The following is a 27,968-nucleotide window of genomic DNA, read 5'->3' on the forward strand; positions in this document are numbered from 1 at the left end:
GGTATTGGGACCTATTCCCAGGACCTCGTTGGCCGGGAGCCAGAGAACTTTCTGGAAAGTAAGGCAGGCAGGTGGATAAAGGTACACATCTCAGACACACTAGCAGCGGTGACTCGATGAGGGAGGTGATCTTGACCATCCAGAAGACTGACCAGAGAAGGAAGGAAGGAAGAAAGAAGCTGCCATCGAGGTTTACTTTCATGACGATGGACCAGAGGGGTTGAGAATCGAGCCTGCAATTTAACCAAATCACCTTTGCTAGTAGTATACTCGAATCTGGGGCACCCTCTTGTTTCACGAGGGTAATCTATGGGTTAATAGTATTATTATTATTGAACCTTTACTTGTGATAGTCCTTTGTCCATCTTGCAAATAAAGGCACCAGGGTAAAACCTTTGAGTAAGCAAACTGGCCGAAAGGTACACCAGTTTCAACTCATTTGAAAGTTGATAACACAAATAGAAGTCTTGATCTTAGATGCTTTTGGTCTATCAATCGATTTGCAACTAGGGATACAGCTTCTTCTGTGTTGCATTACATTCCTGCAGTACACAACTTGCTTACTGTGGTAAAGGGACGATCCTTTGCAGGTCAAATGATTGGACTGGACTGAATGGAATGGAAGATTGGGAAGTGCCAGCCCTATCGGGTGTGAAGGCGTGCATCCTGGAACTAGGAGTTCAATTGGAGACAGGGAGGAGAAGAAAGCGGACCTGTGTGATGTTTTCATGAGACCCTTGGGTGTTTATAGTTATATTAGTTAATAAACCTTTCTTGTTGTTGGAGCCACACTGAGTCACCTCCAGTTATCACACATCTCAACTAGAATGTTTTAAATACACACACACCCCAAGTTCTCTATTTTGATGCTTCTGACAACGCAGTTAATAGATATATAATTCAGACCATAAATCTCACTTTTGTGAAGCGTCCCTCAATGACATCCTTGCTCCATATAATGCAAATTATGTCAAAGAGAGCTGAAATCTGAAACAAAAATGAATTATTGGGAATGTACAGGTTATTCAGCATTGGAAAAAAGGTAGATTAGCATTTTAGTGATTATTCCCAATATTTCCTGTTTTATTTCTGAATACTCCAAGTTTCCAGGTATTATCATTGCAAGTCTTTGCTGACTAGGAAAAATATTTTGTTGCTTGGCAACAGTGCTTCTGGGCTCTGGTGTCCAGAAATTGTCTATTGGCTAGTCCAAAATTACCATGCTAAAAGCTGTTTTGATGCCATCTCAAAATAAAAGCTCCCATTATTTTTTCCCTTATTGAAAGATGATATATTTGCCTTTATATCTCACTATCACATCATAAAGCAGTCCACACACAAGTTTCTTTATTTCTGGAGAGGACTAAGTGTTACATAGGCAAAACAGTCACCCTGTGCCACTTGTATTTGACAAAACAGCAAGGTGTTTTTATTTGGTTGTACTAGTTGAAGGGAGAATTTGACCCCAAGACAGGAAAACTCACTGGTCTCATTATAATCATACTAGGAGATCTTTTAACGTGCACCTAAATAGGCAGACAGATCCTTAGTTTATTTCCCTAACTGCAGGATAGACACATTATTTGTGTCACACGTGATTTCTATTCCCGCTGAAAGGTTTATCATTGGTATTGCTGTTCAAATTCCCTGATAGAATGCTGTAGTCAGAGAAATGGACCACACAAGTTAATAATCTTATTTAAACATGTATTAAATAATCTTTGCTTGTAAAACATAGGAAATATGCTCTGAGATATATTAAAGTATTCTGTATATAATTTTAACGAAGGATTTTCAATCAACAATTTACTAGTAGTGAAAATCTGCTTTTACACCTCAAAGTGCCTTGAATATAATTATATTGTAAAAGAAAATAATTCACCCTCCTCAACAGTTCATCATTTACTTGTGGTGCCTTAGGTAATGAGAAATTTATTGGAAATAGTGTCTTCACTTTGGCTTGATGCACTTCACTGCATTGCTAACCAAGGAAGAATTCTACTTGTCTGGTAAGTCGGCTGTAAAATGGGATAACAAAGCTTGTCAGTAAAGTGTAGTACAAACAAGCCACGCTGCTGCGCAGGAGAGGATTCTGCTTGGTAGAATTTTAATTGGGAAGACCAGCTGCTGCCTCCTGCTGTGTAAATACTGAGCTCTGAAACAACAATCTTGCACCCAAATGTTGCTTTTGGAAACATAATACATCAGTATAACTGAAGACTGCCGTTAATAAACTTCACAACCTACTATTAACTGAGAATGGACCACAAACGTTCTATAGTATATGCTAAGAATATGGGAGAAATGCATGAAGACTGAAAGGTATAATGAGATTGTAGTTCCAGTGTTTTGTTGTCCTAAAAGCTAGATAGTCACTATCCCCTTCTATAGAATCCCTACAGTGCAAAAGGAGGCCATTCAGCCTATCAAGCCTGCACTGACAATAATCCCACCAAAAACCCCATCCCCGTAACCCCATGTATTTACTCTGCGAATCCTCCTGATACTAAGGAGCAATTTAGCACGGCCAATCAACCTAACCTGCACATTTTTGGACAGTGGGAGGAAACCCACATAGACACAGGCAGAATGTGTAAACTCCACACGGTCACCCGTGGCTGGAATCGAACCTGGGTCCCTGGCGCTTTGAGGCAGCATTGCTAACTGCTGTGGCATCATGACGCCCAGGATGGTAAATGGTTTCCCTCAGGCTACAGAAGTTCCTATTGAGAAAACGTTACTAGTATTCTGAAAGAGAAAATAAGAGAAGTTCATACAGAAGAAAAGTCAGAAAATAAACAAAGCAAATCACAGGAACTTATTGCAAAGGAGGAAGCTATTTAGTTCATTATGGCAATGTTGTCTGAAAAGAGCTATCCAGTTCAATTCCACTTTCCAGCTCAAAGCCCACAGCACTTCAGGTTAGAGCACCTCAAATACTTTTTAAATGCAATGAGGGTTTCTGCCTTCACCACGCTACCAAGCAGAGAGTTTCAGATCTTCAGCATCTAGGTGAAAATTTTGTTTTTAGCTTCCCTGTAATTCTTCTGCCAAATGCTATAAATCTGGGCTCTGGTCATTGATCACTCTGCTAAGAGATATGGGTCCTTCCTATTCACTCCATCTAGGCCGTCAATTTTATAAACCTTAATTAAGACTCCCCTCAGCCTCCTGTCACAAAGATGTGCTATATGGAATTAATCTGATATCTCATCAGCTGGTTTCACATATTTAGTTTTTAAAAAGCAGGCTGTTACACTGGAGCAAAAAGGCACTGGCTAGGATTTCCCACCCCCATTTGGGTTGGGCAGGTTAAGCAACAGGAGGATATTGCAAGGAGGTGCAAAGTTGTGTTTTACATTGGCATAAACACTTGACGTGATTGTCCCCATGCCCTATCAGTGATGAGGCATGTTTCGCGATCATTGGGATCATAATTTAAACATATTAACATTTAATTACCAGATCCAGATGCCTGAATCATTCATAACCCACCTCTCCCACACACAATCCACCCACAGTGGTGTGATAGCAGAATGGTGTGAAACCTGACTGATCTCTCAAGACGTGCACCTAGCAAGCAAAGTCCCAGGGAGCTCAGGTGAGTTCAGTACATGGGGAGAGAATGTCATGCCTGGGCAGTGCCCAGTGTGCAGGAGCAATGTCAGTGCAGTCCCATGGTGGTGCCAGAGAGTATGATAGTTTTTATCCCCCCCTCAAGGTCCAGCAATAGAAGACAGAAAAGGCTGCTGTTGCTGTAGGTGGCTTCAACACCACATAGGTGGATTGGCCATGCTAAATTGCCCCTTAGTGTCCCAAGATATGTAGGTTAGATGGATTAGCCATGGTAAATGTGTGGGGTTATGGGGATAGGGTGGGGGAAAAGGGCCTGGTGAGATACTCTGACAGAGAGAATTGGTACAGACTCAGTGGGCTAAATGGCCTCCCACTGCACTGTAAGAATTATATTGTTTTCTGCCTCTCTTCAGCCGATTGCCGATTTCTGGAAAGTTTTCGCCCACTGACTTAAAATGGCTACCAATTTGCACTTGTGTAGCCACAGTCCATTCTATGGAGATGTAAAGTCTAGAGAGATTCCGTCAGAGACAAACATAGCAACCTTGGAGACACAACCCATTCCTTCCTATCTCATCAAGGCGGAGAATGGATCTTTCAGGAGTTAATGGCTGAGACATTAAGAAAATAACTACCTTAGCTAAAACAGTCAATGGCTAAATGTCAACCTAGGCATGAGGAATTACCTTTTGGAATTAACAATTAGAATCACAGAATCCTAAGTGCAGAAGGAGGTCATTCGGCCCATTGAGTCGGCACCGACCACAATCCCACCCAAATCCTCTCTGCGTAACACCACACATTTACCCCAGCTAGTCCCCCTGACACTAACGTACAAGTTAGATTAGCCAATCTACCTAACGCACACATCTTTGGACTATGGCAGGAAACCGGTGCACCCAGAGGAAACCCATGCAGACACAGGGAGAATGTGCAAACTCCACACAGTGACCCAAAGTCGGGAACTGAACCCAGGTCCCTGGCACTGTGAGGCAGCAATGCTAACCATTGAACCACTATGCCACCCAAATTGATTTCTTTGAACTGCTGCGACTTTACTAGATCATAGACAAGTCACATGACCCCAGCTCAGACTGGATTTTTGAACTAAAGGACAAGCAATATTCTAGCTGCTGCAATGAGAGACTGTTTTCTTGCCCTCTCTCTCTACAAGGATCCATTTAAACTTTGAACCCTGTTTTGCTGAGTTAAAAGTGAGCCTACATATCTACAGCATACAGAGGCTCTGTTAAAAGCCAATGGATTTCTACATGTGTTTCCAGGTTAAAAAAGGGACATACCAGCCACAACCATGAAAAGTAACTGCCTCAGCTGAGAATCATCCCCTTTGGAGACATTCAGTGAATCTTTATTGACTTTCCTTCTTTTCAATCTGCAATTTAACATCGGATACTCTGTAACGTTGTATTTCTTTTGCATGCTTGGCATTTGAGTTGTGCTTAAGTATATTTGTGGGAAGTGGGGAATTTGTAAAATTTTAATATTTTTACCTGGATGGGTATAACAAAAATAACTCTTCTGTATTTAATACAAGGATACCTGTCTGGCTGAATTCTTACAAATGGCACACAGTTCAGTACATATCAAATTGGCAATGCAATTTTTGGATCAAAACTCATGCTATAACCAAATGGAGGCAAAAGAAAGGAATCTCTACACTCTTCCTGACCTGGTTGCGACACTCACTTGGTGCAAAGAAAACAACTCTAGCCTATCCAAAAGAATAGCTAAAATTCTCCAATCCGAGCAACATCCTCACAAATCTCCTTTATGCTCCCTCTAGTAAGATCTCATTCTTCCTGTAATGCAGTAGCATAAACTCTATGCAGTCTCTAGTGCTATCATGCTGTTCTAGCATAACTTCACTTTTCTTATATTCTGTATCCAGGCTGATAAAGGAATGCATCTCTCATGCCTTCTTACTACTTTATCTACCTATCCCGCTATCTACAGGATCTGTGGACAAGCATTTCCAAGGTTTCTCTTAAAACTGAAACAGGAAATGGTCGAAACACTCAGCAGATCCAGCAGCATCTGTAGGGAGAAAAACAGATTAATGTTTCAAGCCCGTATGTTCTGTAAGAGGGTCATAGGGTTTATCCAGCATTTTCTGTTTTTATACAATAATTCTCTGTTCCTTTGCACCTTTCAATAATGTACTCTTTAATGTGTATTCCCTGGTGTTGTTTGTCTTTTCCAAACCCATTATCTCATATTTCTCAGAATTTAATTCCATTTGCCACACTGATATCTTCCTGCAGTCTATACTTCTGCATGATCAACTATATGCACAATTTTTGTCTCATTTGCAATATTCTTAATCATGCCTCTTTCATTTAAATCCAAATTGTTGACAGCAGGGGATCCTGTACTTCCCCACTGGGAATAGTCTCCCAGACACCAAACACCTGCTGGCCATTGCCTTTCATTTTCTGCCACTCACCCAATTTTGGGCCAAAATTGCTACTTTTGCTTTGGATCATATAGGCTCTATCATCGCTGACCAGTCTGCCACGTAGGATCCTGTCAAAAGCCTTGTTAAATGCACCTGCATTGGACAAGCACTTCAAAACTTCAAGACAGTGTGTAAAAGTGTAAGTTTAGCAGAAAATATTTTGCAAGGTTGGGGAGCTCAGCAAAAAGGTGAAAATAAAAGTGCCTGGCAATTTGCATAATGATGATTTACTTTCATACCTAATCAACATGATTTTCAGGATAGAGGTGATCCACAGAAGGACTAAGAATGTAATTGAAAATGTAAAGCCAAACATGTAGCATGGATACATACCCAGAGACTTAGCAAGAATAATGCCAAACTAGATTGGCACACTAATCAAAAGAGGAATAACGAGAATTACAAATACAAATTCAGCATAGAGAAAGGTTTATTGGGATAAATATAAAAATATGCAGCTTTAACAAAGCATGGCTGGTGGTTCAGACACTGAGCAAAAGTCTAGCTGTGGATTCTAAATATTATAGCAAGATGGTTTTTCAGTATTAAAATAATACAAAGACAGTCACAGAATAACTGACAATCATAAAATATATTTATGAAGTGAAAACTGAAGGTGAGCATAATACAGTTAACATATTAAATAATTAATTCCTCTAGCTATTCACTGAGTTAGAAGTAACATGCTTTCCTGAAATAGTAAAATTTATTCCTTTGACATAAGAATATAAGACTATAAAAAAAGGAGGACGACGACGTACTCCTTGAGCCTGTTCCATCATTCAATACGATCATGATTGTTCTCCTGCCTCAGCTACATTTTCCTGCTGCTTCCTCGATTCTCAGAAAATCAAAAGTCTACCAAACCTAGCCTTGAATATATTCAACAATACAGCATCCACGTCTCTCTGGGGTAGACAATTCCAAACACTCATCACCCTCTGATGAAGAAATTTTCCCCCAACTCCACACCACTTGCAGGATCGACCAAGTCAGAGTGTCAGGTTCCTTTCCCTGAAGGATATTAATGAGCCAGTTGTGTTTTTTTAGCGTCAAGTTTTAGCTTACAGTAGTAGTTCACAGTCTTACTGAATCCAATTATGTAGTTTCCCATGGTGGGATCTGAACTCAAGACTGCTTCTTCAGCACCATGACCACTGAAATACTGTAGTACGACAGTTGCCTCTTTGCTAAGAGGCAACTCGGGGCAGGCTCGAAGGGCTAGATGGCCTACTCCTGCTCCTATTTCTTATGTTCTTATGTTCTAATATTAAAATTATTTTGAAAGAAAGCACCTGCTAATGTGTACACCCATGTTTTATTCTGAATCCATGAAGCTAAATAATAGTTTTCCCTGTCTCGTCTACCCTCCAAATAATGTGAGTCCCAAGCTGTGATTTGACTCTTACTGCCCTCTGAAATAGCTGAGCAAGCTACACATTGTAGAAGCAGTTCTTGAGAAGAAAGCTCTCCTGATCAGGGAAACTAAATGCGACAGCAAACAAGTGCGACCATATACGCGCCATCTGCATCCTGAGAATTAATTTTTCAAAAAATGCTGTTTACCAGTAGAAATTTGGCCTGCATTTGGACATCAGTGAGCAAAGCCCTTTATTGTAAATCATGTACAGATCTTGCTTTCCACGGCCAGAGAGGAGTGTGGAACAAGCACTGTATTGCCAGAACACATCCCTTTAAGTTAGGTATTCAGTGGTTAAAATGGTATCAGGAGCATGGCAAAATCCTGAAAATGAGACAGTGCAAATCCCAATAAGGGTCAACTGTAGGAATGAGGAAGTGGTGATCTGTTTTGGAAATGGTTTAATCAAACCATAAGGTGATGGTTTGTTTTTCCGGGAAGCAACATCTGTCAGAAACTAAAAGATGCAATAGGAACACATCACTGCAGTGTGCTCAGCTTTTAATCAAGTTTTTACTCTGCATAGCATATGCTGGGATTAATGATAGAATTCATTCTAGAGAGATAAAGCTCTGGTGCCTTGGTTTCTAAAATACAAGGTAACAGGTAGTTTTTACAAGCTGGCTCAAAAATAGAAAACAGATAGTAAGGGTTAAAAGCAACTGACTGGCAAAAGATGTGAAGTGGTATCATCATTCATTAAAAATATTTTAAAATGTTCATTTAAGGGAATGTGTCATGTAGCATTAAAATGGGTATCACTGGCTTGGCCAACATTTACTGCTTCGAGAGAGCATTTAAGAGTCAAACACATTGCTATTGGGCTTAAATCTGAGGTCACATGTAGGCCAGACCAGGTAAGGACGGCAGGTTTCCTTCCCTAAGGAACATATTTCCTGAATGACAATTGACAATAATTTCATGGCCGTCATTAGACTTTTAACTCCAGATGTTTTATTGAATTTAAATTCCACTATCTTCCTGTGGACATCGGAAGAGGGAGAAGGAAACAGAAGGATATGTTGAAGAGGCTAAGTGAGGGAGGCTTGAATGCAGTATACCTTTGGTTCAAATACCTATTTTGTTGCTGCAAATACCAGACAGCAGGCATTGCTTTCTAATCCTGTTAGAAAGGGATTGTCATGTAATCTCGTTTACAGTTTAATTAATGATCAGTTCACTTCTTAGCTCAAATGAGTTGTAAAGTGGCTGAAAGTGATTTTGTTCCCCTGGTTAGTCTTGAATGAATACTGATCAGCTTCAAAGGGGCAAGGGAAACAGAAAACAACAACCACCTGCTGGTTCTGTCAAGAATCTTTCCTGTTTGGGAATCTAAAGCCAAATTAGAAACAGCAGATAGTTCACACTCACTTTGGATTTTAATGCTACATGACACATTCAGGGCAACCATAAGATTTCTGAATGTTGGATTTTTCATAGCTAAAGATGACGCAAACTGAACACTGGCCAGATGCAAACGTTCTTGAATAATTGTGTAGTTTACAGTGTAGAATCTGATTTCAGTGATACATATGAGTTAATCAGCAATTTACAAGGAACAAAAAAAATCACACCAATATTTCTGCTTAATGACTGAACAGACTCCAAAGTGAGATATACTCTCTTGATGGCACAACACAGTCGCTCCAGGCTCATCTCAAGGAAGTAGTTTTGGAACATGTAGTGATGGCTAGCATTTGTTTCTACGTTGCTGACCAGCCAGTTGTATTTCTATTGCTATCTCATATGAACCATTCCCAACCTTCAGATCCTGACTACGACCAAAGGAGTAATCCTGTGATGGCCAACTTTAGTCAACTGTGCCAAGCACTCCAGGGCATTCTTTATCTTATTGAAGTATTTTACTGCAATAACTAATTGATAAAATAATTGGGACGAGATGTTAGAATATGGGCAGTAATTGCTAATTGAATTGCATGGTGAATTAACATGTGCACATTTAAACCTTTTAAATTCTGAATTCAGCCCAGAGTACTGGGACAAACACTTCTCATCGGAAAGGACTTCTACTTGAAACATATTTGACAGTTTTAACTTGGTTCCTGTGGACATGGGCTACAAGTTACAACTGACGCATACTGAACAATTTTACTTATAGGTCATTGGCATTATTGCTTTTAGGAATGGTCCAAAGGGTTGTTCTTTTAAGATTAGATTGTAATGAATGCAAGCTGTTCAAATCACATTTTCAGAACAAGCTGTTATAAAGCTGTTACATTGAAACAGACCATTCAGCCCAACTTGCCCTCATCAGTGTGTCATTATTTCTGCCTCTTTATTTTATTTTAAATTATTTTGCAGGATGTGAGCATTGTCAACAAGATCACCATTTATTGCCCATCATTAGTTGTTCTTCAGAAGCTCTTGGTGAATGCATTAGTGGGAGTGCCGAAGAGGTTTACAAGAATGATCCCAAGGACGAGAAAGTTCAGTTACAAGGATAGAAAAGAATCAAGAACGAGAGGGTGATTTGCAAGATAAGTGAGTGTGATGTGAGGAAAAAGCTTTTTTACACAACGAGTGGTTTGGATTTGGAATGCACTGCCTGGAAGCATGGTGGAGGCAGGTTCAATCAAGGCATTCAAGAGAGAATTTGATGATTATTTGAATTCAAACAATGTACAGGGGTATGGGGAAAAGACAGGGAATGGCACCAGGTCATAATGCACATTTGGAGAGCTGGTGCAGACACAGTGGGCCAAATGATGATCTTCTGAGCCATAACAATTCTGTGAATCAATTTTATCCCTTTTATTTTATGGTTTTATTTAACCCAGGTTGCTAATTTTAGAGATTTGTTTATTTGACTTCTAAATCTTTTTGACCTTGTGACCCATTTAGATATTTACTTTCTAAGTAAATGTCTCATTTTTCTTACCAAAATAGAATATATCACACTTGTTGGGAGTTAAAATTTATTTGGCAATTCTGTGTGCTTTCTGATGAAACAATAACTCTGTTTTGCTCTCCACAGATGCTGCTAAGCCTTCTGAATATTTCCAGTATTGCTATCTTTACCTCTCCTCCATTGTTCAAGTCACTAGCTCCGCTCGTATCTATGTCACTGCAACCTCAATGACTCAGGTAATGTCATTATTCACACCCCCAACTGCTTTTTTTTGGAGTTTCCCAAACATTAATGCTTGACCACCATCTGGCGCCAGCCTACTTTTCTATATGCTGCTCATTTGGCAAGGTCACCTGAGTGCATGTAATAAAATTCCACAGGCACAGATGCCTAGTTCCACTGATGATTGGTCTTGACCTTCTAACACTTGTAGTCAGAATGCTTCTCCAATATTCATCCCTTTATCAGTAGCAGTTACTGCCATTTAAAGATTGGCATTGGTCCTTGGTCCGTGTTACCATTTGTTTTTAGGCCTCTCTGGCCATTTTCTCACGTTGAATCAAACTGCTTGCAACTTCAGCACCCCTTTCAACCTTGAGCTTTTGCTTCTGCTTCTGACACCATAACCTCTGTGTCAGAAAGACCTTTACTTCCACCTCCATAATATCATCTGCCTCCATTCCTGCTTCAGAACATCTGCTATTGAAGGATTCATTTATACCTTTATTCCACTGTTCCTGCCTGGCCACTTACCTACTCTCCAGAAATTTCAGTTAATCCTTGTTGGCTGTATCCTATACCCACACCAAGGCTCGCTTTCCCATCGTCTCATTTTCTTTCCTTCTTAAAGTGACTTCTTAAAACTTTATCTCTTTGATCATACCTTTTGTCATTCCTTCCCTTTGACTCTACATTTATTTTTGAATAATAGACTTGTGCAAAGTGTTTTTGACAATTTACTATGTTAAATATGAGAGTTGTGCTTGCCATTGTTTTCTGTTTGTCTGTAATGCAAGCACAGTTTACTATACTGCAGTTAACAAAGATTGAACACAGTGTTCAACATGTGGGTTGACTGGCGCATTGTAAAAACCTAAGTTGCTTCAGTAGATTTGTAATCCACTGTTCAGACATGTTATTAGTTTTTTTTCAATTGTCCACCACATTGTTGGAACATTGAAAATGGCATTGTTCCATTAACTTAAATTCTTAATTGCTTCATGAAGTCTTTAAGAGCAGTTGTGAATAAGTGGTAAACATTGAGCAGAAGGGCTACCCAAAGCTAAGTTGAGCAGTATACTTCTCACCCCAATGACAAACAGGATGCTGAGGGTTGTGGAGCTGGAATGATTTCCCAGCAGCATTGGGTTAAATCATCGTAATAAGGAGCAACATGAAGTTGACTCATGCTGCAGGGAGGAACATCAGCTTTAACAATAAGGAAGTTCAAAATTAATACCAGCTGCTGCTACCTGTTAGTTTTTTGCCCATTCGACCCCACCCTATTATTTGAGCCCCAGCGGTAGCTCCCTGCTATCAGCCATGGTCAATTTGAACGGCAATGCATGCTCAAGGGGCTGAATTTTTCTTTTTTTTCCATGAGATGTGGGTGTCACTGACAAGACCAGTATTCGTTGCCAATTCCCAATTGCCCTTGAATTGAGTAGTCTGCTGGGCCATTTCAGACAACAGTTAAGAGTCAACAACATTGCTGTGGATCTGGAGTCACATGTAGGCCAGACCAGGTAAGGAAGGCAGATTTTCGTCTGCAGTAGATGGATTTTTATGACAATCAATGGTAGTTGTCCTGTCACTATTACTGAAACTAGCTTTATATTCCAGATTTTAATGGTTGAATTCAAAGTTCACCATCTGCCACGGTGGGATTTGAACCCATGGCCCAGAGCACTATTCTGGGTTGTTAGATTACTAGCCTGGTGACATTGCTGCGACAACACCATCTTCTTCAAATGGCCTACTCCTGTTGGTATGAGTGCCAAGGATAGAAGGGATGAGATCCCAAATACACATTTATCTGATCCTTATAATAGGACATCATCTTACATTATTATCACACTTCACATTCAGATAAACATGAGCCACTTTGTCATTCTGATGCCATTTTGCACCATTCCAGCTGCAGGAATAAGCCAGGTCACTGAATTAATGCTGCTGTACAAAACAAATGGCATCCATTTCAGATAACTTTAAATAATGGGCTCTCTGGCTAGTCAGCGAGAACTATGACTAACTAGCTTCAATGCTTAGGAACTATACCAACAACATAAATATAATTTGAATTATAATTGCAAATGCATATCATTGTTTTTAGCAGATTCCGCAAATATAAACTTTCCCATGCAACATCTGTATACTTGATATCTGTAAATGAAAAAGATAATTTTAAGTGTACAGAATACTGACTTACTGTTTTCAGTCAAATTATACAGAAAAGATGTGGTTCACCTCTAAGCTCTGTAACAAGTTCAAGATGCTTCACAATTGTTTTTCTCTCTCCATCCTGTTGTAATTGAGGACAAAGGCAGAAAGTTGAGCTTTAAGCCACACTTTGGTCTCACCGGCCCCATTACTTCTCTGACACCATCTCGTCCATGGAACACCTCACCTTGTTCTACCCACATCTTTCTGCTATAAAATCATCATTGTCTATCACCTCCCAAATTCCCACTGGAGTTTTCCAGCAAGCTGTCCTCTTTGCTTGTCTGATAGCCATTGCACAGAGCAACTTCCCATCCTTTAATGCACATCCTTGGCCTGCTGCAATGTTCCTGTGATACCCAAGGCAAAGTGGAAGAAAAACACCTCATCATCCAATTAGACATGTTACAGCTTCTGGTCTCAACACTGACTTCAGCAATTTTAGACGGCGAACATTCCCCTCCATCTTGATCCCCTTTTGGTTTTCAGTTTCCTTGATTTGTCCCAATATGTTTGATTTGATTTATTATTGTCACATGTATTAACATATAGTGAAAAGTATTGTTTCTTACGCGCTATACAAAGCATACCTTCATAGAGAAGGAGATACGAGAGTGTAGAATGTAGTGTTACAGTCAATAGCTAGGGTGCAGAGAAAGATCAACTTAATGCAAGTTAAGTCAATTCAAAGGTGAGCGGGGAAGAAGCCTTTCTTCAGTCGCTTGGTACATGACATCAGACTTTTGTCTCATGGAAGAGAGAATGTCCAAGGTGCGTGAGGTCCTTAATTTCACTGGCTGCTTTGCCGAGGCAGCAGAAAGTGTAGACAGAGTCAATGGATGGGAGACTGGTTTGCGTCATGGATTGGGCTAATTCACAACCTTTTGTAGTTTCTTGTGGTCTTGGGCAGAGCAGGAGCCATACCAAGCTGTGATACAACCAGAAAGAATGCTTTCTATGGTGTAATAATAGTACGAGGGATTATTATTTAAAGGGCAAAAAGCTGCAGCATGCTACAGTGCAGAGGGACCTGGGGGTCCTTGTGCACGAATCGCAAAAACTCAGTCTGCAGGTGATCAAGAAGGCGAATGGAATGTTGGCCTTTATAGTGAGGGGGATAGAATATTAAAGCAGGGAGGTCTTACTGCAACTGTACAGGGCACTGGTGAGGCCGCAACTGGAGTACTGTGTGCAGTTTTGGTCCCCTTATTTGCGAAAGGATATACTGGCCTTGGAGGGAGTATAGAGAAGGTTCACCAGGCTGATACCGAAGATGAGGGGGTTAGCTTATGAAGAGAGATTGAATAGGCTGGGCCTGTCTTCGTTAGAATTTAGAAGGCTGAGGGGGGATCATATAGAGACTTACAAGATAATGATGGGGCTAGACAGGGTAGCGATAGAGAGATTCTTTCCACTTATAAAGGAAAACAGAACTAGAGGGCACAGCCTCAAAATAAGGGGGGGGGGGTGGTGCAGTTTAGAACGGAGTTGAGGAGGGACTTCTTCACTCAAAGGGTGGTGAATCTCTGGAATTCTCTGCCCATTGAAGTGGTGGAGGCTACCTCGTTGAATATATTTAAGTCACGGGTAGATAGGTTTCTGATAGACAAGGGAATTAAGGGTTATGGGGAGAAAGCGGGAAAGTGGATGATCAGCCATGATCTTATTGAATGGCGGGGCAGGCTCGAAGGGCCTACTCCTGCTCCTATTTCTTATGTTCTTACGTATCTGTAAAAATCGGTGAGAGTCACGGCTGACATGCCAAATTTCCTTAGTTTTCTGAGAAAGTAGAGGTGTTGGTGGACTCTCTTAACTATAGTGTTGGCATGAAGGGGACCAGGACAGGTTGTTGGTGATCTAGACACCTAAAAACTTGAAGCTCTCAACCCTTTCTACTTTGGCCCCATTGATGTAAACAGGGGCAGCTTTTCCTTTACACTTCCTGAAGTCAATGACAATCTCCTTCATTTTGTTGACATTGAGGGAGAGATTATTGTTGCTGCACCAGGGGAATACCTATCCCCTTCCCCACATGGCCATTTGTCACTTGTTTATTTTGCTTCCACTGAGCACTGACCTTGGTTCTCCTATTAACACAGTCTGATATCTTATCTTTATGCCACTGTTAGCACTTCCTCAGTCTTTAATGCTACCATTAACAATTCCTTTGTTTTATGTCCATGAAATCTTTGTTAGTCTCCCCTAAGCTCCAACCTATCCCTGACCTTCTATTCTGCCCCACCACCACGATCACATAATTCATTACATTTCTATTCCTTTTCAGTTCTGTAGAAGAGTCAAGTGAACTTAAAACGTTAACTCTGTTTTTCTCTCTACAGATGCTGCCAGACCTGCTGAGTTTACTCAGCATTTCTGATTTTATTATAACTCCTCATCCTTGGTGATTTCTAATTCCCTTTCCTCTCCCCACTCTGAATTTGGTTGCCCTTTTGCCTCTCCTAAGCTTTTCCCTCAGTAAACCTTCTCTCCCATATACACTGCCAACTCCTTAAATTCAGCATTTTGTGTAGCCTCTCCACCCTCATGGTTTTGATTACTCACAAGGCCACCTCTCAATGCTTCCTCGTACCATTCGTCAATAGTGTCACTTAATCCCTTTAAGCTCCATTTCCTTCAAGGACTAATCCCAACAAAAAACTTATTTCTCCAGTCATTCACAACTATACTTCCAAATTACCAACTTCCGAGTGTTTGGCTATCCATTCACCACAGTATATTTGCAGCTGTACAATGTGCTCAATCACTTCCTCACCAATGCCTTTGAAGCTCTTGCCCTCAATGAAACCTTTACTCCCACTTGTCCAGTGGTTTCCTCTGGCATGACTTGCATCATTGATTCTTCAAATTCTAAGTGGTGAAAACTTGCACATGTCTGAAACACAACTGAGTTACCCACCAGCAGACTGACTTGACCACATCAAATGCTATTGAACATCATTCAGCTATCTACATACTCCAGAAATATTCAGGAAAGCAAATATACCAAAATTCTCTGTATCTCAGACTCTGACATCTGTTGTAAACTCCATTGCTTAGGTCCACTACTGATAATGATGCCTTCACCTGCCTGAACCTATATGCTTCTCTCTATTCCTTTAAGTCCTGTTCATTGATCAAGTTCATCGTCACCTCTCCCAGCATCCCTATTTAGCTTGACAGTGAATTCAATCATAGATATCCTGGCCTTTTTTTTGGATTACATTACGTAAATAATGCTTGATACAAAAGGACACAATTTCTCTCAAGACCCAGTAATATTTTCTAATAAATGCTCCACTGAAATGGATACCTTGTAAAGACTGGGTATTTCAACTGTAAGTGGTAATATGGCCCATAACATACTTCTGGAATGACCAAAAAACTTGTGTCAACTTCAACAAGGGCAGACAAGGAAGCTATGCCAACTTCGCTGCCACGACAAACACAGACAGCTATATCAAAACCACGAAAACCCATGATGTACATCATGCTACAACAATTTATATCAGAAAACTCCCAAGGCTCTTCATGAAAACCTGATCAAACACAAAATTGACAAATCATATGAGGAGATATTAGGATATGCCAAAAAACTTAAAGCATAAGAAGTTGGGGAGGCTTAAAGGTTTCCAATATACTTCTCACACCAAATGGAGCACTTAAGGCAGACTTTTGTCTGTTTCCATAGCTAGTCGTTCTTGGAATAGGTTGGTACGTTACTGGTTGTAGATAGGACTCAAACCCTGAGCTTCTGGCTCAGAGCATAGTCACTACCCACTGCACCACAAGACCTTAGAAGTTTAGGATGGAAATTTCTGAGTTTAAAGACCTCAGCAAAAATAGAGCAATGAAAAACATGCACGCTCAAGAGACTAGAATTGCAAAATCACAGATCTCGAGGTGCTGTGGAGCTGGAGGAAGCCATGGAGAGATTTCAGAACAAAGACAAGAATTTTAAAATCATTATGTTGGCGGACTGGTATTAAGTTTTAATTTAACTTTGTAGGAAGGGCATGTCGACTGAGGGCTCATCCAAACCTTTCCCATCGCTCCCACTGGATTGATTAGGGTAAATCAGTGACGAATAAATGCAAAAGCTCAAGATACTGTTTGGATAACTTAGAAATTGCTCAGTAAAAGGTTGTTTTTGCCAACTTATATTTTTATCCAATAGTCTTGCTTGGTCTTGCAATGTATTTTGTTTCTAACTGCTTTCAAAATGCAAGAATTCCAATCTCTTTCTGTAAACTGACCTGTGTATTTCTCTACTGAAGTGCAGTATTGTACAAGATATCACAGAAGTATGAATAATTGGTTAACCAGAGAACCACCACTAAGTAACACTTCACAGAGGTACAGGAAATTTGTCTGAAACAAAAAAACAAAGCTACAGTTTACAAAACAAAAGCTTTTGCACCAACATGCCCCAAACAGGAAATTGGTGTCATGTGGAAGGTCTGCGCAATGAACAGTTGCTTTTACTGGGCAAACCTGACTGTAAGTGAGAAAAGTTTTAACCATCTGAGCAGCATGCTGTTGTTGTTTGTGTATATTTTGTGTTTGTGTAAACATCTGGATGTATGTACTTGCACTAACTCCCATATCTGTACAACACTGTGTTGCACCATCTCACTTTTATCTTGTTGCGGGTTCATCTGTTCTGCTGCATTCCTTGCCGAGAGACTTGCTGTGGCTTTATTTTTGTCTCAATTTAGATCCTATTTTCAAATTACAACTAATTTTGTCTTGCTATAAACAGTCTTCAGGTTGATGCTAGTGTTGGCAACTTTGGTTAGAAGTCCTGGAAATTTGATCACAAAGCAATCACAGGTGTTTATGCATCTACCACAAAGGTTGGGGCACCTGTATTTGACTCTCTTTACTTGTGGGATTGCACCAGCAGCTGTTGTGCAGGAAACTTCAAGAACCTGGAGGCCACCCTTCAGCCTGGAGAAGAATCAGAGTAGGGAAGATAGGGGAAAGGTTGACAAGGGGGAAAAGTAGAAGAAACAGGAACTTTTGTCTAATAGTAACACATTAAAATTAAACCAATAACTAACAAATACACAAAACCTCAATTAAATATCATAACCCATTGATAGCCTCTATGTAAATGATGACATAACTGATAAAGCTCCAATCTGCTGCCTGTATGTAGTGGTAATTCAATATTCATTTCTTGACTAAAGCAAAAATCACCCCGACACTTCCCAAGATATGGTTAGCCTCCCTGACCTCCATCTCTTGCCCTTCTACTAGTTTGGATTGAGCTGATCTGTAATAGGACTTCATATATTGGAACGTGAACCAAACCAGGACATTCTACAAAGGACAGTGGACTTGGTGCTTTGGAGCATTTCTCACTGAGCACATAGTCCTAAACTCAGGTCAGCAGCAATATTTCCAAACTATTATCTGGATTCAGAATCAATAAAGGAAACCCTATCATTCTGTTCCTTTCTCACTCAGCTTGTTTACCCAGCTTCCTCTTAATGTTACATGCCTCAATTAGTTCTTTTGGTGGTTCTGCATTCTAGCCACTTAATGAGCATTAAGCAGGCCCGATTTCACCTGAAGACAATGATTAATGTTTAACAGGCATAAGAGTAATGCTGGTGTTGTTTTGCATTAATTGTAAACATGATAAAACAAGAAACATGTTCGTATTGCAATTCACCTGTACAAGATTTTAGCAATTATGTTTCTTTTAAAAAACTTGTCTCTCTATACAGTCATTAGACTTGTTATTTGCAGTTCCCGCATAGATTACTGCTACTGTAATCTAAATTGTAGCACTTCGCAAAATTAGAGCTATACACACTAAGCATATGGAATGGACATGATTTGCACAGAAAGTTGATGAAATTCAATGATCACAATGTTAACCTGTTTAACTCTTACAGATGCTTAATTTGAAAAATAAAGGAAGGCTTGCATTTACTTTCAACGGCCACAGGGTACCCCAAAGCAGCTTACAGCCAAAGAAGTACTTTTATAGTGTACTGTGCCAGAAACAAATATCTGCTTTAAGTGACAACAGGAGGAGAGGAGTGAGTAGCTGGTAAGGCTTTTTTTAAAATGTAGTAACTTTATCTAATAAACAGCTAAGTAGCAGGGCAATTCCAACTTCTGAAATGTACATTCTTTCCGTATGGAACTCCAGGACATTTCATGTGTTCTGCATTACCATGCGTGCCGGAACTGTCGTCAGCTACAGTGGCGGAGTTCCTGTTTCAGAGCTGGAGCAGCAGTTGGCAGGAATGGGAAGATGGAGCAGATGAATGCATGGCTGGAAAGTCCTTGAGGGAAGGAAATCTGCCATCCTTACCTTGTCTAGCCTATATGTGACTCCACAACCACTGCAATGTTGTTGATTCTCAACTGTCCTCTGAAGTGGTCGAGCAAGCCACTTAGTTCAAGGGCAACTAGGGATGGGCAGTAAATGCTGGCCAACCAGCAGTATCCATGTCCCACAAATAAAAAAGTACTTAGTTGCAGGGAAGCTTTCAGAATTGATAATTTGAACAAAATTAATAGTCAATAGGGCAAATACAATTTAATTTAAGGAAAGTCTGTAAGGATTTGCTAAATTGTGTTTAACTAATTTACTTGAGTTTTTGAAGTAACAGAGGGAACTGATGTGGATAATGCTATTGATGTGATGCACGTGGATTTCCAAAAGACATTTGATATTGCGCCACACAGACCTGAGAGCAAAGTTACAGAATAAAATGGATATGAAACATGTATATCAAATTGGCTGAATGATAGGAAAATAATAGTAGGGATGAATGTTTGTTTATCAGGCTGGTGAAAGGTCCATAGTATTTGCGTGGGTTTTCTCTGGGTGCTCTGGTATCCTCCCACAGTCTGAAAGATGTGCTGGTTAGGTGCATTGGCCATGCTAAATTCTCCCTCAGTGTTCCCGAACAAGTGCCAGAGTGTGGTGACTGGGGGATTTTCAAAGTAACTTCATTGCAGTGTTAATGTAAGCCCGCTTGTGACACTAATAAATAAACTTTAAAATATATTAATGACCTACTAATGATCCTGGCATACAGTGCACCATTTCAAAATGTGTGGATGTTGCAAAACTTAGAAATACTAGGAACTACAAGGAGGATAGTGTAGAAATTCAAAAGGCACATGCAGATTAGTGGACTGGGCAGAAAATAGAACATAGAACATTACAGCGCAGAACAGGCCCTTCGGCCCACGATGTTGCGCCGACCAGCTTTTAAAAAAAAACAACACTAACCCACTAATCTAAACCAATCCCATTTCGTCCATAAACCTATCCACAGATCTCTTAAACGCCCCCAAACTAGGCGCATTTACAACTGCAGCTGGCAGGGCATTCCAGTCCCTCACCACCCTCTGGGTAAAGAACCTACCCCTGACATCAGTCCTATAACTACCCCCCCTTAATTTAAAGCCGTGCCCCCTCGTGCTAGCTTTCTCCATCCTAGGAAAAAGGCTATCACACTATCCACCCTGTCTAAACCTCTAATCATCTTATATGTTTCAATAAGGTCCCCTCTTAGCCGCCTTCTTTCCAGTGAAAACAACCCCAAATCTCTCAGTCTCTCCTCATAGGATCTCCCCTCCATACCAGGCAACATCCTGGTAAACCTCCTCTGCACCCTCTCCAAAGCCTCTACATCCTCCCTGTAATGTGGGGACCAGAACTGCACACAATACTCCAAGTGCGGCCGCACCAGAGTTGTGTACAGTTGCATCATGACGCTGCGACTCCTAAATTCAATCCCCCTACCAATAAACGCCAAGACACCGTATGCCTTCTTAACAACCTTATCTACTTGATTCCCAACTTTCAGGGATCTATGTACACATACACCTAGATCCCTCTGCTCCTCCACACTATTCAAAGTCCTCCCGTTAGCCCTATACTCAACACATCTGTTATTCCTATCGAAATGAATTACCTCATACTTCTCCACATTAAACTCCATCCGCCACCTCGCGGCCCAGCTCTGCAACCTTTCTAAGTCACCCTGCAAACTATGACACCCTTCCTCACAATCTACCACACCTCCGACTTTGGTGTCATCAGCAAACTTACTAATCCACCCAACTATACCCTCATCCAGATCATTAACAAAAATTACAAACAGCAGTGGCCCCAAAACAGATCCCTGAGGCACACCACTCGTAACCGAACTCCATGACGAATATTTACCATCAACCACCACCCTCTGTCTCCTATCTGCTAGCCAATTCCTGATCCAATTACCTAGATCACCCCCAATCCCATACATCTGCATTTTCTGCAGAAGCCTACCATGGTGAACCTTATCAAACGCCTTACTAAAATCCATATACACCACGTCAACTGCCTTACCCCTATCCACCTCTTTGGTCACTTTCTCAAAGAACTCGATAAGGTTAGTAAGGCACGACCTACCCGCTACAAAACCATGCTGACTGTCTCTAATCAATTCATTACTCTCCAAATAACTATAAATCCTGTCTCTAATAATCCTTTCCAAAACCTTACCCACCACAGAAGAAAGACTCACCGGTCTATAATTCCCAGGGAAGTCTCTGCTCCCCTTCTTAAACGATGGGACAACATTTGCTGTCCTCCAATCTTCCGGTACTATACCAGAGACCAACGACGACCTGAAGATCAGAGCCAGAGGCTCCGCAATCACCTCTCTTGCCTCCCAGAGAATCCTAGGGTAAATCCCATCCACACCAGGGGACTTATCTATTTTCAAACCCTCTAGAATATCCAGCACATCCCCCGTATCAACTGCAATACTATCTATTTTACACCCCTGCACCCCAGTGTCCTCCTCAGCTACATTCATGTCCCCTTGCGTGAACACCGAAGAGAAATATTGGTTCAACGCCTCTCCAATCTCCTCCGGTTCCACACACAACTTCCCTCTACTGTCTGTAACTGGCCCTAATGTTGCCCTAACCAACCTTCTGTTCTTGACATACCTTAGGGTTTGTCAAGGTTCTTAGGGTTCTCCTTAATCCTATCAGCCAAAGTCATCTCATGTCCTCTTTTAGCCCTTCTTAACTCCCTCTTCAACTCCCTCCTAGCCAATCTAAAACTTTCTAATGCACTACCTGAGCCCTCAAGCCTCATCCGAACATAAGCCTCCTTTTTCTTCCTAACCAACGAATCAACTTTTTTAGTGCACCACGGTTCCCTGGGCCTACCAAATCCTCCTTGCCTGACAGGGATATACCTATCACAGACCCGCAGTAGCTGCTCCTTGAAAAATCTCCACATCTCGGACGTTCCCAGTCCCTGTAATCTCCTAGCCCAACCAATGCTTCCTAATTCTCTCCTAATAGCCTCATAATTACCCTTCCCCCAGCTGAAACTACTGAAAATAGGAGATAAAATTTAATACCGAGGAATGGGAAGTGATCTGTTTAGGTAGGAGCAGGACAGGCATAATATAAAAGGGTATAATTCTAAAGATCGGCAGGAATAGACAGACCTGGGCACACAGTTCACTGAAAGCGCAGGACAGATTGCGAGAACAGTTAATAAATTATATGGCATCAATAGAGATGTAGAGTACAAGAGCATGGATGTTAAATTTGTTAAAACACTGATTTGACCTCAACCAGAGCATTGCATCTGGATGTGAAGGCATTAGAAAGGATGCAGAAAGATTCACAGGAATGGTTCTGGGGAAGGAGAACTTCTGTAAGGTAGAAAGATTGGAGAAGTTGAAGTGTTTTAGGTTAAGGGGAGTTTTGATAGAGGTATTTAAGCTCATGAGGGGCCTAAATAGAATAGAAAGGATGAAACTTCCCATTCTTAGAAGAATAAAAAAAAGAGTATTCAGATTGAACATAATTAGCAACAGAAACAATAGTACATAAGGCAAAGCTTTATACACAGTGAGTAATTAGAATCTGGACTGGACTGTCTGAGGCTGCAGTAGAGACTGGGTCAATTGAGACTTTCAAAAAGAAATGGGAACATTGCCTGAAAAAGAAAAAAATGCAGGACTATAGGGAGAGGAGGAAGAATGGCACCAGGTGAACAATTCCTTGAGAGGGCCAATGCAGACATGACAGATCAAATGGCCTCTTTCCATGTGGTAACCAGACTGTGATTCTTCTATATTCTGCACACATGAAGGTTCCAGAGACAGCAATGCAATAATAATCAGATCGCTTTTTTTCAGTAATGGTGGTTGATGGATAAAATGGGCCAGGACTTGAGTAGAACTTCCTTGTTCCTCTATTGAGTAGTTCCATGGAATATTTTACTTTCCCTGGAACAGATGTGTCTTGGTTCAACAAGCACCTCCAACAGTGCACCACTTTTCAGTACTGAACTGGATTGTTAGCCTACACTGTGCGCTCAAATCTGTGGATTAGGGCATGAATCCATAGGAGCATAAGACGTTGGAGCAGAAGCAGTCTATTCAGCCCATTGAGTTTACGCTGCCATTCAATGACATCATGGTTGATATGATAATTCTCAACTCCACATTCCCACCTTATTCCCATGAGCCTCAATCCCCTTACTGCTTCTAGTTCTGTCTCTCTCAGCCTTCAGCATACTTCATGACCCAGCTTCTATAGTCCTCCATGGTAAAGAATTCCTTACCACAGAGGATTGTAATTCTCACTACCTTCAGAAAAGAAATTCTTCCTCACCTCTGCCTTAAATGGGCAACCACTCATTCTGAGATTACATCATCTGGTCCTAGAATTTCCTACATGGAGCAAAACAAACCTCTCAATATCTATGCTGTCAAGCCTCCTGAGAATCCTATGTGTCTCAATAAGGTCAGCTCTCATTTTTCTAAACTCCAGTGAGTCCCAGCCTACTTAACCTTTCCTCATAAGAAAATCCCTCCATACCCAAGATCAACCTAGTGAACCTACTCTGGACTGCCTCCAATGCCAGTACTTCTTTCCTTAGTTAAGGAATCAAAATTGTTCACAGTATTCCAAGTGCTAATGTCTTCTATAGTTTAAGCTAGACTTCCCTATTTTTAGACTCCATTCCCTTTGAAATAAAGGCTAACATTCCATTCTCCTTCCCTATTACCCTCAATTTTCTGGCTCAATGCAAAAGTGCCAGGTCCTCAGCCATGGCTGACAAATGTTAAATAAGAAAAATGAGTCTCTCTTGGTGTCTCAGTTGGTAATATGTCACATGCTGACTCACATTTTGATCAATGATCTTTACTATTGACTGATCTCAGTTCAGGTGGTGACATGGGATACTATGATTGATTAACTTCAACATGCAAAGGTCTTAGAGATGGAGAGAAAGAATATGACTTGAATTACTGACTCATGATTGTTATCCAATAATCCCCTCTTCCCAGTTATGACGGAAATTGTCTCCAAGTGAACTGCACATTTCCAGTAAGCTAATGTATGACGGTCCCTTGGAAACCGCATCTTCAGTAGTCCATAGAATATATGTAACGAGACACAGATCATTTTTATGCTGACGTGGCCTTCTGACATGGAGAGCTTTGTTCCCAAATGTACTGTGGATTTACACTAAATGAGAGCAGTAACATTCCTGCGAAGATAAATCGCCATAGTCATGTGGAGAACCACAGACCACTTCCATATTAAATGGGGTGAGAATGGAATGGGACAGGATCTGGCTTGAACATGACGTTATCAGCAATGTTACAGGCAATGACATGATGAACAGAACACTTACAAAATGGACTTCGGCTAATAAAGTAGAAGTGTTCAGTTAGCATACTAAGCACCATAATTTCTACCTGATAGTATGAGCATCCAAACATTATGTCAATTAGAGGTATCTGCATTCAAATTACCCATTGCCTTATTAATATTTAATTTTTATTTGATAGCCAAAATGATATTATGGCTTTCAAAGCTTAATTAAGCAAGAAAGGCAAGCAAAAAATAACAGAATGAAGTTAACTCTTCTAAAACTCTTGCATTTGGCTTAGACTCTCATCACTGACTGAATAATTTGCGAAAGGAGTAGAGCTGTGGTGTGCTTGTTAAATTTCCGCCGCTTGCCAAACCTGTTAACCGATATCCAAAAGTAATCGCAACATTGCGTTGGATTTCTCTCGATGTTTTTGATCTGCCAGTTTGCTGTGGGAGCCATCTGTTTCAATGTAGTTAAATTTAGGTCTGGCACAAATTCTCTTTTGTGTTCAGCATATTAGAAGTTGCAGTGCTGCAAAATCATTAAGAATTTTGAAGCACGAGCACTAGTGAGTTGTATCTTTGCTGAAATAACATATCTACACCTGTACCAGGAGGTGAGTGGTCAAATGTCCACCTAATGATTTGGACAGAAGTGTGCCACAGGCAATATGAGATATGTTTGTCTGTCTGCTTCCCCACTTGAAAGTTGAAGCTCAAAAGCTCTGCCATTCTGAACAGGTGCCAACCATATGTCAGGCTATCCAAAACCGATCATTCTACTGTAATATATGAATCAGCATCGTACTCAATCCATATTTAGTTTCATCTATTTCATTTTTCCCCATCAGTTTTAATTTCCATACCAGGAATGAACAAAGTTCAGTGAAATTGCTTCACGTCAGTAAGACAGGGACATGAGGCCTCTGACATTGAGCTCATTAGATCTTTCATTTTTGGATATGTGGGAAGAGTGTTAAGTAGAAGAGGAAGTAGTCAGTAACAGCAGTTCTAACTTCACTCATTATCAGCCCTTACTTCAAAATCACTTTCTTCCCCGTTCTCTGTGGCACCCTATGTGTACCAATTCCAAACAGAATAACAGAATAAAATGGACTCTTGGCCTGAGCTCTCATATTTTGCTGCTGTTGCTGCTGAAGAAAATTCACCAAAAATTCTAAGCTCAGAGATAAGTGATGTTATACCTTGAGTAAAGGAAGTGGAAACACAGGCAGTTACTTTAGAAAAAAACATAGCTTGGGCTAAGTATTCACTTGCTCCTCAAAGCGGATGTGTGGTTTGTAAGAGGCGATGAACCCAAACCAGTATTACAGCCAGTTTTCACACTTGCTTTGCCTGCTAATTATAATGATTGCAATGTGCAGCTCAGGGCTCAATGTACTGCTGAGAGACTGTACACCAAACAGGAACCCCAGAATTGTGCGAGATTAGCAACATTTAAAACAAAGTTGCACTACTTAAAGTCAGACTGTATCTCTTAAAGACGAGGTGCATTCTGGCTGTGTCAGGGGCTGAAGTTGCTCGAAGATGACTGGGGAACCAGGAGGATGCTGGAGAAATGGAACAACTGGCAAGTCAGGATGTCCCCAGATTTTCTGGTGCTGCTGCGCAGGAGTCAATAATGCAGGAAGTATATCAAAGGAGAGATGACCTTCTACCAGGGACTGGGAGGCCTCCAGAAGCACGCTTATAATGTGGTTGGAGAAGTTAGTTACGGCAGCCAACACTACCAGTTTAATGTCAAGAGTCTGGATCCAGCACTGCAAAACATTTAGTGATTTAACACGAGTGGCCAATTTCAGGGAACGTATCGTCTTCTTTTAATTTGTCATGCAATGTAAACCTCTATTGTAAGGCCAGCATCATTCCCCATCCCTAATGGCCTTAAGAAGCTGATGGTGAGATAGTTGTTGGTGGAAAGATTCAGAGAAAAACCTAGGGTTAACTCACCAGGTCAATGAACTTCTGTCACATGGTTAAAGGTCATCAACCTGATATGTTTACTGGTCTTCCCTCTCTGCACAATGTGGCCAGACCTGATGTGTAGCTTGTTTTCGGCTTTTGTTTCACATTTCAAACATGAATCAAAAAAGGTTCAACTTAGCCTTTTAAATATTCTGGATACATTTTAATCTAATTACTGACAAGGTTGCTGCACATGCAAAGAACACCATAAGATGCAACAATGTACTTTCATAATATAACCAAATATCATTCCCTCATCCTGTCAGCATATTATGGTCGACGGCAAGAAGTGTTTTTTTAATTATGCATATTCACACTACATGCCTCAATGTCCGATCATCGTAAATAATTCATAGGCATTCTACATTAACAGCCTCACAGGAATGTCAGGTTATGCTGAGAAAGGGTTCAAAATGTCACAGTCATTGAGCTTCAATCCTTTTACAGGATTTAAACAACGACAAATATTAATTTTATGTAGTTTGCATCTCAGAAATTTTAGTAATAGATCAATAAACAAAAAATGAAACTAATAAATAAACTCAGCACAATGCAAGGGCATAAAACAACTACAATATTTTCTTAAAGCACACATTATGGCACTTGACAAATATGTAATGGCAGATTTAGGCCAGATTTTGACTGGCGCCTGCCATTCATTACAGTTGCTCATAAACCTTCAATTGGGCACCGCAGGAGAAATTATAGTAAGGTAGAGAGCCGTTAGAGTTCATTCAGGGACTTCATTTGCTGCGGCATGTGCACTTGTATGTACATGTTGTCACAGAGCAATGGATAGCAATGGCAGAGGCTTCAACTTTCTTTCCATCACATGACTGACCAGGAATTTCTCCCATTCTTACTGCTTGTCACTGGCACATGTTGGAAGGATTTACAAGTTGACACTCTCTCAACCTTTTTTTGGCCACGTTACAAACATCTCCTTGGGTATGAAGTCCTGAGGTGAGAATCAAACCCACAGTCTCTGTTTAGAGGCAGTGACGCTAGCAATTGTGCTTATATATATTTGGGACTGTCTTTCTAACTTAGGGTAAAATGGTAGGATCATGTATCGTGTTCCAAACTCTGCCTGACAACAATCTCAGGTGGCTTGGTTGTTAAAGATTGGGGTGGGGTTTGGGGGCAGGAGGGGGTGGTGGAGAGTCCCAAGGTGTCTTTCTGGGAAGAGGGTGCAAATTATTGATACCTGTAGACAATGAACAGAACATCTGTGATGATTTTGGGTAGACTGTTAGGTCTGAAAGTCTGACAGGGAGGTGTTAGGGCTGTAAGTTTTATAAATAGTGATACTTTAAGCTATCTATTTAAGTTCAGGATTGGATGGAGTTGTGGGTCTAAAGGATTTTCCTTCTTTTTAAAGTTAAATGAGGGAAAGTTTTCTGTATTTAGGGCACAAGTTGCCTACTGAATAATGTTCAGAAAATGTTGATTTCAGCTTGTTTCTTACAATAAGAGACTTAAAATTGAAATTTTTTAATACCATCTGCAGTAGATAGCCCTTTATTACACCATCCTTCCAGTCAGACTCT

The 27,968-nt window shown here is 40.7% G+C and overlaps 1 protein-coding gene across 1 annotated transcript in view; it reads right to left on the minus strand.

The window, feature by feature from the left end:
• Positions 1-27,968, minus strand: part of myo1d (myosin 1D) — a 520,742-nt gene that overhangs the window by 251,313 nt on the left and 241,461 nt on the right. The window lies entirely within an intron of this gene.

The sequence above is a fragment of the Carcharhinus amblyrhynchos genome, chromosome 27, assembly GCF_965287045.1.
Source record: "Carcharhinus amblyrhynchos chromosome 27, sCarAmb.v2.hapA, whole genome shotgun sequence".
NCBI lineage: Eukaryota > Metazoa > Chordata > Chondrichthyes > Carcharhiniformes > Carcharhinidae > Carcharhinus > Carcharhinus amblyrhynchos.